This window comes from Struthio camelus, chromosome 14 (assembly GCF_040807025.1).
Source record: "Struthio camelus isolate bStrCam1 chromosome 14, bStrCam1.hap1, whole genome shotgun sequence".
In the NCBI taxonomy this organism is placed as follows: Eukaryota; Metazoa; Chordata; class Aves; order Struthioniformes; family Struthionidae; genus Struthio; species Struthio camelus.
Genome location: NC_090955.1, coordinates 19,704,932 through 19,724,258, shown reverse-complemented (window position 1 = coordinate 19,724,258; position 19,327 = coordinate 19,704,932). Strand labels below are relative to the sequence as shown.

The 19,327-nt window shown below is 38.0% G+C and overlaps 2 protein-coding genes across 19 annotated transcripts in view; one reads left to right on the top strand and one right to left on the bottom strand.

Moving 5' to 3' along the window:
- Window positions 1-19,327, top strand: part of CFAP92 (cilia and flagella associated protein 92 (putative)) — a 178,054-nt gene that overhangs the window by 78,826 nt on the left and 79,901 nt on the right. Inside the window, exon 4 of one of the 13 annotated variants that reach the window (XM_068907382.1) lies at window positions 11,164-11,252. The exons of the other annotated variants lie outside the window; for them this stretch is intronic. The gene's annotated coding sequence lies outside the window, so the exon portion shown is untranslated. The remainder of the gene's footprint in view (window positions 1-11,163; window positions 11,253-19,327) is intronic. 13 annotated transcript variants of the gene reach the window in all.
- EFCC1 (EF-hand and coiled-coil domain containing 1) overlaps window positions 1-19,327 on the bottom strand; it is a 62,940-nt gene that overhangs the window by 30,039 nt on the left and 13,574 nt on the right. The gene's annotated exons all lie outside the window — the stretch shown is intronic.

The window sequence follows — 19,327 nt, the reverse complement described above, 5'->3', positions numbered from 1 at the left end:
ACTGTTTTGGGAAACCAGCTATTCTCAGTACAGGCCTTTATCCTTAATTTGTCACTCTTTTTTTTTTTTTTTTTTTTAACTGCACTTTTTAAAACCTGAGATTGGTTAGAAAGATGCATTTCCTGGCCTTCACATTGGTTCTCTTGACATTTTAGGGTTCTCAAAGGTTCAGATGCAAAGATTTTCAGTTGCATATTGCTTTCCCATGCCATTTAAGATGAATTTCTCACAATCCACATAGTTCTTAGGTTAATTTTTTTAGTTTTCAGCTAAAGTAGGTAAGCCATTTCAAAGAACAGCAGTAAATACATTGCTAGAAGTGCTTGTATCTCCTTTGTCTGGAGCAGTGACTTGTTTAAGAGCTTTGAAACTTACAGCTGGGAAGATGCCATTAGTACTGGACATGTTCCAGTCTATGGCCACGAGGAACTGTGTACAACTTTGCCAACATTTGTGAATCTCAGTTTATGCTAAGCAAGTTTGGACTAACAACCAAGAATGGGATCAGGGAGATTTTCCCTTTCGCACTTGCAATGTTCTGGCAAGTGGTGCGAGTGGTGCGTAGACGTATAGTAGGGAAGACCAGAGGAGCTATTTAGGCCCGAAGGAATAGTTCAGAAATATGTTTGAAAGCAAAACTCCCTCTTTCTTACCGTCTCTCTCTCTTAATACCTTGCTCCCATTCTCCAGTTTCTTATACCTGGTCCCATATTACAGTTTGTTGCTCCCTGAGTTGTGCCAGTGCATGTGCTTATGTTGCTATGATATGGATTCCTGAAAGGAGGTATGCTAAAATATCTCCTCTCTCTGTGATTTTCAGAGAATAGTTTAAAATTTGGATCACTGCACAGCCCTAAGACTCGTATCTATCCAGGGATGGCAAAGTGCAGGGCTGTGGCAGGAGTGAGCAGCTGCGAGAGAGACCTTTCAGTCAGGTATTGCTGCTGAAGGAAGCATGAAATTGAATTACGCCCTGAATAGGTACAGTGATTAAAGTGAGGATTAGAATTACAGCAACAGCAGACTTCAACATAGAGGAAAGAGATTAGGGTAGAGATAGGCAAGGACAGGAGAGGACACATGCAGAAAAAGAGTTTTACAGACTAAACATACACCCTGCTAAAACTTGGGATGGTCTCCAAGTTCTTGGAGTTTCACCATTCCTCTTCTATCAGTAAATGTTTGGGAAAGCTATCCACAAATTAATTTCTCCCTCTACCCTCTGGTGGTCCACACAGAGGATGATAATTTACTATGCTGTCAGTTGTTCAGTTAAATCAGAGCAGAAATCTATGTAGAGAATGCAGAGAATCTGACCCCGTTGGTGGAAAACACAGATGCTGTGATGATGTTACCTGACACAAATTCTTGCATTTTAAGTGTATTTGTTTTTTAAGGCTCTCCAATTACAAGATGTCAGGAGGTTGCCTTAACCCACTGAAGCTCATGCATTACAGTATAATTATTATTTGTAAAATCAATCTTTTTTTCCCCCATGTGATCCTTGCTTCATTCAAGACAGAGAATGGGCTTCTGTGTTTGGAAACAACTATATAGAGAAAGAAACTTCTGAAAGAAACTTGCCTCATCTATCGCAGAACCTATGTGTAGCAGTCAGGTGAGACGCTGCAGGACAAGAAAGGGTGATGTCCTGGTTAAAGCAGCTAAATGCTCCTTTGAGGAAGTGGATTCTACTCCTGTCTCTGCCAGAGACCCTGCATAATGCGAGGCAAATTACTTTAGTTAGACTTTTGACACGTGATTACTTGTTACTTGTGTAAAGATTATAACTGAATCCTGAGATTTTCTTGGTGTGGTGTTTGAGACTATGGGGTAGGAGGACTGCCGCTGAAGTATGGAAGACTGGGAAGCCATGATCTGTGCGTTTTGCTGTGCAGAGCAGTTTTCTGAATGTTAAGATATGTCAGACTGGGCACCTAAAATTAGCAGAAAATTCTGATGATACTCTTTCTATTACACTGTGATGATGAACAATATACTAAAAAGCTAATCGTTCATTTTCAGAGAAACAGGGCCACTTTTTCACAATTAAGATAAATACCAGTGCATTAAGCAAGACCCATACAAGTACAGAACAGAGGCTCTTATGCATGGATGCACACACACATACATAAATTCATTACAAGTAAATGAATAAGGAAGCTGAACTGAGACTACATTGCAGGTTTCATCCTGTGACTTCTGGAATACACCTCTTTCCCCTCTGAAATGCAGCTCAAGATCTTTGCGTCTCGCTATTTGATGTTTTCCTTGTTTAGCCTTGACATTTTAATTTACCATTATTAATAAACCATTAGTCATTTGGGCTGCTCCACAGAACATTTGATAATTTGATTTTGATAACTGACATTTGATAATTAGGCTAAACAGCTGAGATAACTGGAGTGTTTTTATAAATCCTATACCTAGGAATGGATTGTATTGCATGGCTGTAGTTCTGAGTGTATCAGTGATGAATCAGACTGCTTTTTTGCTCTATGTGGGATATTTTATGGTTAATAGTCACTGCATTATCCAGGAGAAACATACATCACTTTTGAATTATGTCATTCAGATATTGTTGCCTCCTTAATGAATTCTTTTGTGACACTATAAAGGAAATGATTTCCAGATGTTGTTCTACTGGAATAAAGAATTCTGTTGCCACACCCTGCTAGCTAGAAATTCAGATATTTACACTGAAGGCCCAGAAATTGGATGCACAAAATTAAAGTGGGAAAATTTTAAGTATCACTTTTCTTGATTAAACTATTATCATAAAAGCTATTTGCTGCAGCTTGCACAACATTTCTTAGAAGTCTGAGTTAAAAAACCTGGATTCAGCTTTCCTCCTAGTCATGGAGATGGAACTCATAGATGCATTACTCCCTTTTCTTTTCTTTCACATAGCTCTGTTCCTTATTGGAACAATTATTTTAATTTTGTAAAACCACAGTTCACGTTATGGTAGGGAGGTCAGAATTACTCCAAAAGTCCACAGGACTCAGCAGAGGATGTATGTGGACTTGGGACTGGTGCTGGACCCCATAATAGTGCTAAGCAATACAGCAGTCTATTTCTTAACAGGTAATACTGAGGGATTCCTAAGAGACCAGAAAGGCTTTACTGAATATTGACCCACCGTCTGACTGCTAGTTAAATAACAGCATTTTCCTGTTTCACCAAAGTGGTCAAACTTTTTCAGTCCTGGGAACCAAATATCCATTTAATTTGTAGACCTTCCTAATAGGCCATGTGGATGCCGCAGAAATTCTAAGTACCTGGCTATGGGCAGGTGCATTAAGAAGACTTCTGCTATTGGTCTTCACACCATGCCGTAACAGCAGTTTCAGTCTCTTCCCCAGCTCCAGCAGCAGAGAGGGCCAGAGGGAATTGCCCAGTCATCTGGATCCAGCCTGCTGGCTGCCACCTCTAGCAAGTGGAAGCTGAGCAAGGCCTCCTTCCACAACAGGCTTATGGGCTGCCCTTCCTCAGATCAAAGTCCTCCAGTCCCACTCTAGGATAGGACACAGATCCTTCTGCCTAGAGTTTGTTGAAGACTCTGCATTGGCAGTATATGATAAGTCCATTTCAGAGAAGCAATGTAAAGTGCATTTACTTCTCCAGCTTATGAGGAAGTATGGGTCTGAAATGAGGCTGGAGCTTATTTGAGAGCAAGTTCTCATACAAGATTTCCAGCCCTCTTTGTTTCTAGTCAGGCTGCAGTCCCATTAGTAAAACCTAGACGTTTTTGGACATCATCTTTCAGTCTAGTTCATAAGGAAAACCAATAGAAGCATGTGAAAACAAAAAATTACTATAACTATATATTTATGCATATGTATATATATATTCTCCTAACTAAGTCTACTCTTCCTTCCCTGTCTCCCATCTTTTATTTTTAGAATTTTCTCTCTCCTAGTATCCTGACTCATATTTTACAGAAAGGTGCTTCAGCTGTTACTGTAATGCAAGCAATAACAACATCACTGTGGATGTTGAATATTCTTCCTTACTGTGGAAGAAAACAAAACAAGGAACAGTTAATTTGCTTCAAGAAACAGTAACAACATATCCCAACCAGCTGAGCTGCTGAAATCACTGATCAGACAGCTAACTAGTTTCTGCTTGAAAGCCTACAGCCAAACACTAATAACTAAAATACTGTGAAAGTCAGATAAACAAGGGCAGCAGAGCTGTGGTCCTGCAGATAATTTCCTTCTGCCACTGCTTGTAAAACAAACAAAAACCTTATATATTCCTTTACATAGGCATGTGCTATTTAACCCCAAGGAATCCTCCTGTTACCTGCTGTGTGCTACTGTGTATGTCAGTAAAGATCAAATGGCCAGTGATCTTTTTAATGTCTCCTAGATAAAGAAATGTATTCTTCCTAAAGAGAGTCAGTGAGTATAAGCATCCGTAGGGTGGCGATCCAACTGAGTTCAGCTCTTGGGGCTTAAAACATCTGACAAAACACTGTTTTTCAGGTCTCTCTCTGTTTCATGTATGCAGAACTGCAGATAATCCTGTAAAGTGGTATTAACTCTGAAAGTACCCATGTACTGGTGTGTTTCCCCGTCAGTACTTTCTCAGGACTTCATAGATTCAGTGTTAGGGATTTGGCTTTTCTGTAAGGAAAAGGAGAATAACTCACTTTGCAGCAACATTCTGCCCTAAAAGGCCTGCAAGTTATTGCTGACCAAACATTCTTACAAAACGTTTTGAAAAATATGACATTAATACATGTTAACAGGAGGGGCTGTAGTCATCAGTTTTGCATTTAAATCAGATTTCTTACGCTCTCACAGGACAATTGCACAAAGGCTTGTCCCTGCAAGTGCCCACGAGCCAAGCGCATATGAAAGCTATCCTGCTGTTAATGCTGAGCCTGGAAGCTCAGAGTGCAAAGGCATCATGTTGTTATTGTCAGTTAGACCAAGAGCCTGAACTGTCAGTGCCAGCAACTTTCTGCTGGGAACGCGAGGAAGTCACAACTTCCATGTTCCTCAGATCCTGTGTCAGGACACGAAAATAACAATTACCTCATAGTGTTGTGTTATCTGTTTCACTAGTGTTTGTGAAACATCCTTAGATCTTTAGCGAGTGCTGTTTCTATGCTAGATACTGTCTAATTCTGCAAGCTCCTTCATATTGAAGTTCTGTGCCTGCTATTCTGATGATTATTTGCAATAGTTTTAAGTTTCCTGAAAGCAGCCTGTTTCTTGAAGCCTTTATTGTTCTGGTACATGAATTGCAAAAAATATCACTGCCAAATTAATTATTTTCCTTCCTAAATGTTCATAAGTTTTTTGCCAGTTGATAGAGATCTAAAAATATTGGCTATTCTTGCATTTATTAGGGTCTTAGGTTTATTTTAACAGCAAATATTCCTGGCTTCTCTTTAGTCTTTTATTGGTTCTATAGTTGAATAAGAAACATAATTGGGAGATAGAAATGCCAGTGAAATATACTATAACCATAGGTAGGTTCTCCCTCATATGGGAGCTGATTTTTGACATTACAGCCTTAGAACTCTGGTTCAGTCAAGAACAAGAACAGCTCCTCCAGAGACAGGCCTGTTTCTTTATCTAATGAACCTCAGTACAAGCAGTATTTATCTTCATATTTATTTAAATTTCATCTAGTTTTAAACTTCACATGTATCTTTTCCTACTACAGGAAAGTACTTAAGCAGGTGCATAATTTTAACCAAAACTAGTTTAATTACATTTCTGTTTCATTGTATCAGTTACAATTCTTAAATACATAAAGTTACACACCTCCTTGACTGTGTTACTAAGTAAAGACTTTAGCATTGACATTTTCAAATAATTGATTGGATCTAAGTTGAGGTTATTGTTTACGCAAGTTCATTTGCTAACTTTCCTCAACCTTTTGCTTTGCAAGCCATTTTTCAGTTTCCATAATATGATTATCCTGCATTAATTTCTGTGATGTTCAAGAACATAATATCAGGATTCATATGGTGCTTAGACAATCTTTGGCACTGCTGTAAGGAAAAGTACTCTCTTCCACCATTTAGTATCTCCTGGGATTTGCAGGATGGTCATATGCAACACCATTGAACGTTTGTAGAAAATCAACATAAATTAACACAAATATTTACTAGAGGAAAAAAGGTATGATCAACTTGTTCCTGTCTCTCTCAGAAGAGCTAGATGCCATAAATGTAGGACATGGCTTAATATATCAATCTATATAAAAGCTCCAGGCTTTATGGATGGCTTCCAGTAGGCAAAATATGATATTTCTTGGGACTATAAGCTAACATGGTTAGGCAAATAGACTATGGAAATAAGCATGCATTAAAAGACACTCAAGAAATGTAACTTGGGTACACAGCAGGCCAGCAAAGACAGAGACTAAAAATCTAATTTTGGTCATATTAGTGTTAGCTGGATCCCTGGAAGTGGACAACGTTGCTAGATACTAATAGATTAACGGCCAAATTTTAATGGTTTCTCCTTGCTTGAAATGCTATTGCACTGAAAAGGCCAGTTTTCTGATACCTGCTTCACATGCGTATATATTTATGAAATGTGGCTATGATTTTAGACCACAGGACTGTTGATGTAGGATGTAAATTATGTAACGATGATATACCATGTATGTATATTATGTTAGTATAGCGGAACCATGACCTAACCTATTCGAAGTCAGTAGACACTTCTGTAATACAAAGAACAATAATGGTTCTATTAACAAGAGTAAAACTTAGTGTTGTCCGAATTTATCCAGATGAGATTGTGCGATGTTCTGAAATGGCATGTCTATAGACGCTTCAGAGCAGTCCAGGGTGAAGCAAGTTCCCTATTAATTAGGACCGTGGTACAATGAAATCCTGATAGGAACCCTTGAGAAGAACTACAGTGTAAGTGATAAATGAGCTATTTTGGGCTAAAAAAGGAGCAGGTAGATTTTATTACTAACTTAAAATAACTCTGATTTTTTCCCCTCTTTTTTTCAACTAAAGTTTAACTGAATAAGCAGAAAACTTGATAAAGCAAGCATGTGCTGCCTTGGAAATTGCACGTCAATTTTTCAACAAGGGTATAAAAAATTGAAACAAAACCACTTTCCATCCTTTAACAATGCCTGCTGCTCAGCTTCTCTTTTAAATACTTATGCATCCAGCAAAACTGCAGTACTTTGGCAAGTAAATTTCATCCAGATTCTGTGGAGCCTAGCAGACCGCTAGAAACCAGAAACAGACACTAATTGTGTTGGAATTTCTACTTCAGTTTTGAATTACCTAGCTCCACAGTCTGGAAACCTGGACAGCTAAAGCAAATCAGAGCTCTGTTTAAAGTATTTGAAGTGGTAATGAAAAAACACCTCAGAAGGTGACTCTTTTTCAGCTGCTGTACCTTTAAGGTATTACAGAACTTTACTAACATTAGGTTATTAAAAATGGTATATTGTATCGGTCAGATCTCGAATCATACTTGGCCAAAATCCATGTTACTGTGTCTTATGCCCTGAATAATGATTGGTTATAAATGGATCTCACAGACCTACTGCAGCCCTAAAATTCCTCTCCAGTAGGAGAGCTAATAAATCAGGCAAGGGAGGCAGGGCAGACAGAAGTTGTTTCTAGGAAAATTCCACATGTGAAGGTTTGAAAGTCTGGATCCCATGTTCTCTGTACAGTTCCTGATCAACATTACTCTACATTAACTCTATATTACTCTAACTAAAATCTTTAGCTCCTGCTTCTCCTTTTTTTTTTTTTTTTTAAGAGGACAATGCTTAATTGTCGTGTTTGCCCCTTTTACTGGACTCCACTCCTTGCAATGGCACTGCCTCACATGAGCTAGATTCAGCTTGTTCATGTGGGTTCACAGTTATCTCAGAGGGATACAATGCTACTTAGACCATATGCAGTCTCTACCCGCAACAGGAACCGTTTAGTGGGTAAAGAAGATGCTTTTGGACAACCTTACAGGTATTTAGAAACAGATACTTCCTTTTATTTTAATAGCATTTCCTCAATAGGTTTCCACAGGAAAAGAGGGAAATCTGTATGAAAAACAGGAAACAGTTTTCAGAAGCAGAAAACTGTAACATAGCACTAGGAGGAAGACTTAAAATAAATGCAGTTGTTTGAGACCCGAAGTGACACCAGTTGTATTATCTTACCAGAAAAACAATTGATTAAATTTAACATCACAGGGCTAAAGTAGAATAAAACAGCCTCAGGTATTTTTATATATTTAACCTTTTGTTTTAGTTCACAGTAGATGATTAATATTTAAACTGCTGGGAATAGGCTTTTACACCATGTTTTCTATTTCAACTTTATTGCCCTGGACAAGTGATTTGGAAAATTTCTCATCTGCCTCTGCACTGGATGAGATCCAAAGCTTCCTAATGCTGATCCATCCCTCTGGCGTCCAATATGAGACTGAATCTCTTCCTCAGGTTTTTGACATTCTACAGTACAGCTCCAAATCCTGGAAATCATGGCTGTGTTACACTAAGGAAGATGAGTTAAGACAAAATTTGTCACATGTAGAAATATTTGTTAATGAAAACCTTCTATAAATTTCACATTATACTCATTTCTGATCCATCTTCATACTCCCACAGTGTTCCAGATATCACAGAGAAGCTATTCTAACTTTTAGTGCCAGGCACTGAGAAGAAAGTTTATCTGGAACTCTCCACCTTAAAAGCAGATAGTCACACGAAGAAAATGATCCAGGGCCCTGCTGCCTGTATTAGGAAGCTTATTAGCCTGTGCAGTCTTAAGCAGGTGGATGTGATCCGTTAAAAAATGGGGATATAAGGTGTGGGTAAACAATTTTTGAGGAAGAAACCGTTGCAGTTGTAATCTTGAAGAGGAAATTTGAGCTTAATCTTACTCTCACTTTGTTCATTTAATAAAGCCAAACTCCAGGAAGAAGATGGATTTGTCCTTCACAGTGTGTTGTTTGTATTTGGGAACATAAGGCATACTTTATTCTGTGCTCATTTTTAATTCAGAAATTGGTATAAGATAAAAGCAGAATATATTCCTGATTTTTAATTCTAGCTTTTTAGTAATTAGCATCTTATCTTTTAAGATGTATATGAAATCAAAGTTTAAAATCCTCACAATCCAAAGGCTTCTAAAATAGAAAACTTTTTAGCCATGCTATTTGTTTGCAATGCTGCTACTTTAATTTTTAAAGCTGTACTACTTACAGACTGGAATATCATGAAAACATTTCAGGCATGGCAAATTACGCTTTTAAAAGTTTCCATTAGACTGAGTGAAAAAGCCTACGTAGACCTGAAATACTCCCACTGAAATCAGAGCAGAAACAGACTTCATATGCTGCTGTGTTTTAGAGTTTCTTTCAGCTTAGACTCACAAGCCTGCTATTTTTCGGTTATGTTGAGTTAAAATTATTGAACAGAGTGGAGTTTGTCTATATAGTTCACCCAGAAACTAAAGATAGTGTTTTATCTTAATGTGCTGATAGTCCATAAAAAAGCAGTAGTAGATCTTCATAGTGAATGCAGATTTTTCTTGTCTTTGTTTTCTCTTCATACTTTAAACAACAGAATGGGGAAACAATCCATGGAGTCAGTGCAGCTGCAGATTGCTGTATTGCTATACTTGAATTTATTCTGTAGGTAATCCTTCCCTCTCCAGACCATCAGTTATGGTTCTTAAAATGATCTTGATTGTACTTACTACTTCAGAGGACTCAAGATGATCTTTCATTACATGATCACTTGATGCTGTGTATTGTGTGTCATGTTGTTCAGTAGAGATACGCTCATATTTCTCTATCAGTGAATTTTTTTGTATGCTTTTGTGATTGGGCTAGCAATAACTGCTAATGGTAAAATTTAACATGCTCTGCCTGGATTTCTGATTATAAATTCCTTGAAACAGGGCATGAGTACATAAACATCAAATATCTGGAGGGTCATTAAAAAAAAGATGCTGGCAGTAAACTAAGCCAGCTATACATTTATGTCCTTGAAGGATTAATGACAGCATCCCATGAGCATTTAGAAGTCTGGTTTGCATTAGCAAAGGCTCATTGAGCGGCATTCATTCTGGCCAAAACAGGGATATTTAGGATAAATGCAACTTGTTTTCAGGTCTTCATCCTACTAGGAATAGAAATGATCTTAGTTTCTGATGTAAGGGCCACTACTAATGCTTGTTTGAGAAGTGACAGGCTCTAGCTATGAGGAAGGGTCTAGGCTGGTAAAAAACGGGTACATAAATTTCATTTTCTAGCAGAAGCATTTGTTTAAAAGTGAGAGGCCAAGCCTGCCATTCCCAGCTCTCTAGTTAAAACCCAAACACATCATTAGTAACAGAACAAAAGGTTATGTCACATGCAGACCTATTTCACATGACTTTAAAACCACATCATGCATGACTGCCTTAAGAAGCCTTTAGATGTCTGTACTGGTGATGACAGAGAATAGCATACGGTGAGACTTGTGGCAGCTTCTTTAAAAAAAATCATTATTTAAATACATTTATCAGAATAATGGGAATTTAGGTTCTTGGGTTCATAGCAATGTAGGAAAGATACGATGGCATGTATAGCAGTTCCCACTATCCTATCACACTGCTCTTTAGTTCAGTTCTTAGAAAGGCTGTGCAGGATCAAAGGTTACTTCAAAGGGTATCGTTACTGTTTGGTAAAGGTTTAGCAGCATCTTGACTTACAGCAGAACTTAAATGCCTTCCTTTATTTCAAGAGTTGAAGAGCTGCCTTTTAATCGGGTTCAGGCAATTTGATTCTGTGGAACTGTTTCAGTTGGCTTATTTTCCAACCCAGATTATGCAAGATGCTAGGATATAGGTTTTTGTCTGGCCATGTGCAATTTGACATTGGCAGTCTACTTTTATTCACTTCAGTTTATATTATAACTTTCCTGTTGCAAATGATACTAGATGTAGAACTCTGATAATTGCTGTTAAAAAAACCCTGCTTATTAAATGTGCCCTGTTTGCGCATATTGCACTGTTTATTGTGACTAACCTATGTTTGTAGATGGAGACAATTGAAATGTTGTTCCGTGTATCTTAAACTTCCAGTATATAGCTGGTAACTCAACACAGCTATCAGAGCTGAAATTTTGGGTTCCATTACTGCTGGAACTAACTGCATTTGTTTTCAATAGAATGGTAAAGAGTCCACAGTGAAGCTGTTGCTCATGAAACAATGAGATTGTGCCAGCAAGTCACCCTCTGAGGGATCTGTGCGCTACTGGTGAGGACAGGATTTATGTGACTTACTCATGTTAGCATCAATGTGACTTACTTGATAAATCAATGGGGGAACTGATATCTCTATGCTTAGAAAATTGTAATTGAATTCTGCGTCATGTTATTTTGGCTCAAAAGCTGAGAAATCAAGTCACGTTTTACCTCCATCCTGCTAGTGTTACTACTTTGAGGAAACGTATCAGTTTCCTGTGTTTTGTTTCAACCATGTACAAATCTTAAGGTTAGCCTAAGTAGTGGAAAGATTGTGGATTTACCTGTACAATTATAAAACCAGAGATATCACGGTAATATGGTGCAACTGTATATTGAGAGCGTTCATGAACATGTGCATTCACGTTCATTGAACAGTGAACATGAATACACATGTTCATAGCAAGTGTATCCTTGCTGTTCTGTCCACTGTCCTATGCATTAAGCAGATACAAGCTTGTATGAGAGTTAAATTGCATGATAAAATGTTTACAGAGAACCCCCAAATGATGTGACGTTCACCTTGGTCCAGTTTTTATTGCATGCTTAAAAGCAAAAACAGTTTTCTCAAGGACTGAATTGAAGTTTAGAAGTGATTTGAAGCAGAGGTTGTTCATAAAGTTGATTGAGGACCCAGTTATCTTTGGGATTTTCAATTGCTACCCTAATAAAAATGGTAATCAAAAGTAGGGTACCTACTTAAATACTGATAAGCTCACAAGCTGGGAACTTCATCATATAGAATCCAACTTTGGCCCCAATTAAGCCACTCCAGGCCTAATCTGAATGAAATTCATGATGGTATATCACAGTTTAATGTCAGAGTAAACTACAGAAGGCTGGACAAAATGTAAGGCGTACAAGAACTTATTCTTTAAATGAATAGAAGAACAGAAGAACTTAGGAACTATCACACTAGATTAAGAGTTCCCTCTTGTCCAGTGTCCTGTCTCTTAACAGGGATTAATAGTGGATGCTTCAAAAAAGAAATATGTCACAGAGCAAGTTTAGAGCAATCTTTTCCCAGCTTCCAGTAATCAGCATTTTGAGATTTCCTAACACAGAGTTGGCACCTTGACTTCTGTGGTGCTTAATGGACAAACAAAAGCTTACCCCTATAGACATATAAAAGCTTATCTGAGTATTTAAACAGTTTCACAGTTTCACAGAACTGCATCATTAATTTTGACAATGTTATTCCTCCCATTGAGAATGATATTGTGGTTAAACTGTACAGCGGTCGTTTTGTTTAAATGTTGGCTGTCTTTGCCTCTTGAAAAATGAGGTAGGAGCTGGTTAGACTGTATTACTTTAAGACTTTGCAGCAGTAGACAAACAGATTATAGTGATTCATGCTGAATAGACAGACCACATCCACTTTTTGCAGAATAGTAAAACCACTGTGCTTCTATACAGTGGATTGGAAGGCCCCAACGGTCTCATAGAGGATTTAGGAAAGAAATCACATTTGTAATTCCAATCTCTGTCTATTCCTGTGGTCCCCCTGAATTTTAAAGACTGCATCTTAGTTGGAAAAGTTTTGCTTGTAGAAGAGCCTTTTTCTTTTTTCCAAGGGTGGGATTAATTTGTGAGTTTCTATTAAGAAAATTGGATTCTGAACTACAGTAATGGTGCTGCCTTATTCAATGCTTTTCTTGTTATAGGCTTCTCACATCTCTACATCAATACAGGAGAAAACATAAGCTGGCAAATCTTTACACGGTTACAAGATGCCAGCATGAAAATATTCACTTTTTACTGCTTAAGTATCTCAAAAGATTCAGCCTCTCTAATTCTTTACAATTTGTAATTTTTGATTGTTTATTTTTAAAGAACGAGCATGATGAGCATACTGCGTCTAGCAGCTGCTTCTTCTCTGGAGTATTTGAATTGCCTCACTTCATAGGGCTCGTATGTCTGATGCAGGGAGAGAGAGATTTACTCCTCCTTTCTACAGTCAGCACACCGCAAGTATCAGTAGGAACTGAAGCTGCTTAGCACCTCTCCACATTTGCCTGATGTTTTTAAGGAGGTTCTCTAACCCTATATAGGCAGTGCTGAAATCAAATTAAATTGTTTTGAGACAAAATATTTGACCTGTTTATTCTACGAGATGCATAAAGAAATATAAATTTACAGACTTTAAGTGCAATGCCATTACAGATCTCAAACTGCCATCAAACCAGTCTCATCTTGTGCAGAGGTTCATTTCCTAAGCAAAGACTTTGGAGTCTAACAGAATTCCAAATTCGGATTATTTTAATTAAAAGTTTTTTCTTTCCCTATAGGCCTGTGGCCAGTTGGGAAGGTGATCTAGAGCTTGATTTTACTGTGTAAAAACTATTAAAAAACTTAGGTATGTTTAGGTAGAGCAGCATATGATGGTCTGAATTTCTTCCTGTTATGTATTATTTGACTTATTTGTCAGTACCTATAACAATAGAAAAAAGATCCCCAAATTAAAAGCACAAAATAATCCATAAAAGAAAAATTTCTGGGGGACAGACCTGCACCTTTATAGTCTGATAAAATATTTTTTATTTGTAGACGTTAAACTAACGTCCTTAAAGGAAAAAATGGCAATGCAAGGTTTATAAAACTGGTGAATTCTACTTGTAACTCTGTAAATTACTGTTCACTTTTTACACGTCTGTATTTGAGAATCCTGATGGAATTGTCTAGAACTCAGAGCATGCAGTCTTCTCTTAGACACACGTTGACGTGAATAGCTTTTAGATGACATTTTTGTTATATAAACAGATCATTTAATCTTGCTCCATACAGAGCTGCATCCTTCATCACATATGCATGTATATAGGGCTAGAATATTGAGAATATAAGCTATATTTTTTCTTTTCTATTCTGGCAAGTGCACAGCAACCACTCTAACAGATTTCTGAAATGATAAACATAAACGTCTATGTTCAAAATATACTTACCTGTTTGACCACCACAGAATGAAGGAACAAGATCCATTATGCAAGGTTGTTTTCTCATCTTACCATTTATAACAGAATAGTTATTATTTTGGTGACATGAATTATTGCAGTGCATGTTCCATTGCAAGTTTAATGGAACAGTTTAAGTATTATATTTATTAATAAAAGCCTAATGGTATAGGAATAGCCATAGTCTTTAAAAGCCAATTAATTGTATTCCTAAGTAATGCTATTAGTTTAAGTTTGGAATCATTGCTTCACTAATGACTATTAAAGACATAACTGAAGTATGCAGGTGGTCTGAATGTGTGCCATATGTTTAATTATTGGTATCACATAATCTATCTAAGCTTCATAGGCAGGACAGCTACCTTTCCTGTTCATAGCTAAAGGACAGCTATTTCAGATAGTCTGCCTGTCTTCCACTTGTATAGCCAGACAGTTCCTATACCCTTGTAGGGATTCTTAAAGGAAAGAGGACTCCTGATTAATACATTTTAGAACTTCTCCATTCCTTTTTCAATGAGCTATAATATTATCGGTTTTATTTTTGCTATCTCAGGACTATTTGGACTGGAAATGAGAAAAATGAGAGAAATCCCACGTTCCAGGGTTATGTCTTTTCCCCTGTGCAAAATAAAATTTTTTTTCCGAGTCTTAAAGATGTAAGACATCTATAAACTTCAAGTAAAAAGGTTTCAGTTTCCAGAACTCTCAACTCCCATGCAAGTCTGTGGACGTGCTGAAAACTAAGCTACTTTTGATGAAGAGCTGAAGCGTAGGTTCACACTTCCCAAGTGTGAAAATGCTGACAGTTCTTTATCAGAAGATATCAGGATGAAATCATTTTACTGTTTAATAGTCAAAGTATTAAGTCTCATTGCAAATTAGGAATGACTTTTTCTCATTATTTTGCTAATGCCCAGCTAATACTGGCCATGGTACTGCTGAGTTTGTTTCCAGCAGTCCAAATATCTGTTCACAGAGCTCTAATGCAGACAGCAAACACAGTAACTGCTGAATGAACTCTCTTTCTAGGTTTCTGGTCCCTGACCTCAAACTGCAAGTTTTTTAGTAGTGTTAAAGGACTCCTTCCACATTGCACAGGGGAGCATGGAGATGAGACCTGTGCTAGCTCCAAGCATGCTGGCACAGCTGTTGGCACAGCCCAGCAGTGCTGCTGGGTCTCCAAAGCAGTGTCAGCTCAGCGCTGCACCTGAGCTCATGAGCCTGACCCTTTGTGCACGTAAATATTTCTGGTACAGTACCAGGCTCACGCAGATAGATAAGAACTGCTGGACTGGATCAGACCAAAGGTCCATCTGATTCAGTATCCTAACAGAAACTGCAAGTAACAGTAACTTTACAGCTTTAAGGAAAAATATAAGAGCAAGTCAAGCATGTAGTGATATTTCTTCAGAATATTTTCCCAGAATCCAGTAATTTGTGAGTCGGGGGAACATCTCAGGTAGAGACGGCATCATTGTATTAGCTGTTGAGGGCTTTTCTAAATGAATATTTTAGTTTTTGTCTTTGAAAAGGTGCCTATTTTAAGGTTTGTTCAAGACACAAAACAAATTTTCAAAAGCAACGCTTTGCTTCACCAAAAATAATAAAAGTGTGAAAGCGAATGAGGGACTCTGCACAGTGAGTTAATGGATAATTCATAAGCCTCCTTTAAAAAACAGTACAGCACATAGTTTTCTTTCCATGTTTCAGCAGCTCCTCCAGTTCACACTCATCTCAGCTATTGCATATTGCTGTATCATTCTCCCTCCAACAGAGACTGCAATGAAAGTTAGCTAGTCTTATTGCCATTACGAAAACTGTGCTTCAGATCAGTGTTCTGACCCTTTCTGAACCCTGACTGATAGTTCAGATCTTCATTACGCTTTTTCTCTTACTAATCCCATTCCCTTCGACCACACAATATGTCCATGTGTTAAAGTTGATTTTTTGCATTCAGGAACCTTACAAACTGTGTTTATAGATATAAAATGAAGGGGCTCTGTCTTCCCACCGTGGCTCTTCAAGCACCAGCCTCTGTCGTAATGAAATCAAGGAAACAAACAGCCAAGCGTTGTCTGCTGCCTTCGGATGGGCCCCCTTTTTTACCACTCTCAACAGCCTTTTTTTGTTTTGTACAAACCATGCAGTTGCATCATTCATTCTCACTGCTTGATTTAAGCTTCCATTCCCCGGGTCAGGAAAAGGCTGGCAAGGGAGGAGAGATGAAAGAAGGTGACACTTTGACAGCTCCTTTTTCACGGTAATGAGCAAAACTGCTCTTTCTTTCCCCCAGCTCCCGTTCACCATGGCCTTTTCTTTCTTTATAGAGGCACATGAAGGGAAGTAATGGCCAGTTCAGCACAGCCTTGCAGGGACTGACTAGATAAAACTGGAAGCTCTGTGTGTCTTTTGTGGGCTCTGCCTGTGGAGTCACTGCTTTGTGTAGGGGATAATCTCTGTTTGTTTCCTGTATACAATGACAGGTAAATGCAGATTAATGGAATTAAAGTTTCAGCTTAAGTACATGAGAAGCAAAACATCAATTACTTCCTGGTGACTCCTGTATTGTGAATCATGCTCTTTATCAAAAACAGCTCCATTCATTTAGCTAGTCCATGGGAGCTGGCCACAGAGAACTACACTTTGCTGTGGAAGAGGAAAAAATAATTGCTGCCTTTCCCGCATTAATAATCTTCTGTTCTAAAAAGAACACCATTTAAGAATGAGGCAATACCTTGTATTTTAACTGAGTAAGACTGTTGGATGCAAGATAGAGCTATTTTCAGAAGCAGAGCATTAACTATTGAGGTTGGAAAACTGCAACAATCCATTATAAATACAAGTGATTCTTAATACTTCACAATGAATGCCATAATACCAGCGAGAAATCCTTTTTCCAAACCTTATGGATTGACAGTTTCTCTGATTTGTATAAAGTACAGGTCTAAGCACCTCAAAACTTCCCGTATTTAGATCTTTGATGATGATTAGTTGAGGTGAATGCAGAGCTCGGGCTAGGCAAAACAAAATTCTCTGGCAAGCTAAAATTGTGATTCAGAATGTTGTGTCGGAAGTGGAGGAACACTGTCACGCCCCAGAGGTAGGCACCTTGCTTTGACATCTTTGCAGGTCTGTGAAGGCTGCTCCGTAAGGATTCTATATAACACAGCTGACACTGTGATTATATTGTTGCAGTCCTAGCCTTAGGACTTAGGAAGGAAACATACTTGGTGCCCTTAGGAAAGGCAGCAAGTATTTTTTGAGTGGTTTGGCATGTTTTATATATTTAGGAAATATATTACCTATTCTTTCTTTGCCATATTTTGATGAATACGCTAATTATTTTGTATGGCTTTTAGACCTTTGTGCTCTTTATTTTTACTAACTTCATGATTCAACATTTTACATGTTAATGTTAAGCATAAACCTAAACATTTAATTATTCTTATTGCCTTGAATCTTCCGGTTTTAACCAAAGTAATATCAGAACAGAGAGCAAAATAGACTACTGTGACCCTCCTCACTAAGACTGCTATGACATCGTGGAAGAACAGGAAGACAGTTTTCAGCTTTGACCAAAGCAAGCGTTCTCAGATATACTCTCTTCTTTTTCCAGAGCTTGACTTTTGTGTCGGCCGGAGACACCAGGGAACCAACATCCTGTATATTTAAGCACTTAAATGCCAGGCATACATAACTTTTACTGCCATTTAGATTCAGATCAGGGGTTTTTTTGCATAGGGTTGTGCCACAGGAAGTTTTCGGCTGGTGCCAAATGTTAGGGAAGGAAGAAGAGATGGACAGATTTCATGTACTGAGATCTGGTGTAGGTAGTGAGTACAGACACAGCAGCAGAGCTTCTTGCCTGTTCTGAAGAACAATGAAGACAAAAAGCAATGCAAGAGTTTGCTTATGGGGTTTTCCTTTCCTTTGGAAGCTAAGCTACTAGATCAAATAGTGGGTACCCAGCATGAATATTCAAGTGTCTTTCCTTTCTCAACTATTCAGCTGATTACCAGCCCACAGCAATGCCACAGATTCTTTTTAGCCTACCTGTCCAGGTTTCCTACACACGGAAAGTGAGGGAAGAAATATTTTGCTGCACCCTGTAGTCATGCCTTTATATGAATCAGGGATGTAACTGGGGCTCATACCTGGTCAGAAGCTCTCTCATGTGCACCAGCTGACTTATTACTAGAGAAGGCCGAGAGTCTTATCTCATTATTTCTCTAACTTTGAGAGATGAAATTACTGGGATATTGAACTGCCCAATGAAATTTTTGTGGGGCTGACCAGAGGAGATCAACCCCAGGAGAACTACCAGCTGGGAGATTTTGACTGGGACGGGCAAGGAGGACTCTGTTTTCAGTTCTTCTGACATGACAAGAGAGTCTGTGCTAGCAGTAAAAGAATCCACAAAGTTAAAATTGAAGTGCCATGTTTTTCTCTTGAGGACTTTGTACATGGTGGGACACAAGGATTTTGTATTGGGATTTGAAGGAGTATTTTGTCTTGTTGGAGGGTGTTTTTTTTTAAAGAAAGCACAAATGTTTTCTGAGGATTGATATGGGAAATGGAAAAAAAAAATCCTGAACTGTAGCTCCCCTAACAAGGGAATGTGCTTCCGTGGAAGTCAATCTAGAACCAAGAAAAAACCAAGCAAACCAATCCCCGAAACGTTCCTTCCAAGATACAGTAGTTCTTGATTGTAAAATAGTGACCTTAGCCTGTGGCTTCTTGTATCCTCTCACAATTTTGTTCTGTCCAGGGAGTAATATTTTTATCTCTGCGGCATTTGTTATATGTTATATGACAAATTAAATAAAGCGCCCTTTACATTCTGTAATGGACAGCCTGCAACCAGGATTTCTGTGTCAGAATATCACATTTATAATGCCTTTTCTAATCAAAGAATCAGATAGTTGCTCATTGAATAATTCATATACCACATAGTATTTACTTAAAAAGCTTTAAATTTATTTACTTGTTTATGTTTCCTATTTTTAAATGCATTTGAAGCATCACTTAGAAACTGAAAATCATGAACAAAATATTAAAAAAGAAGAGTGAAGCATGGAGGTAAAAATAGGAGGGAGAGAGAGAACAGATGAAAATACCACACAGAGTATATGAAGGACAC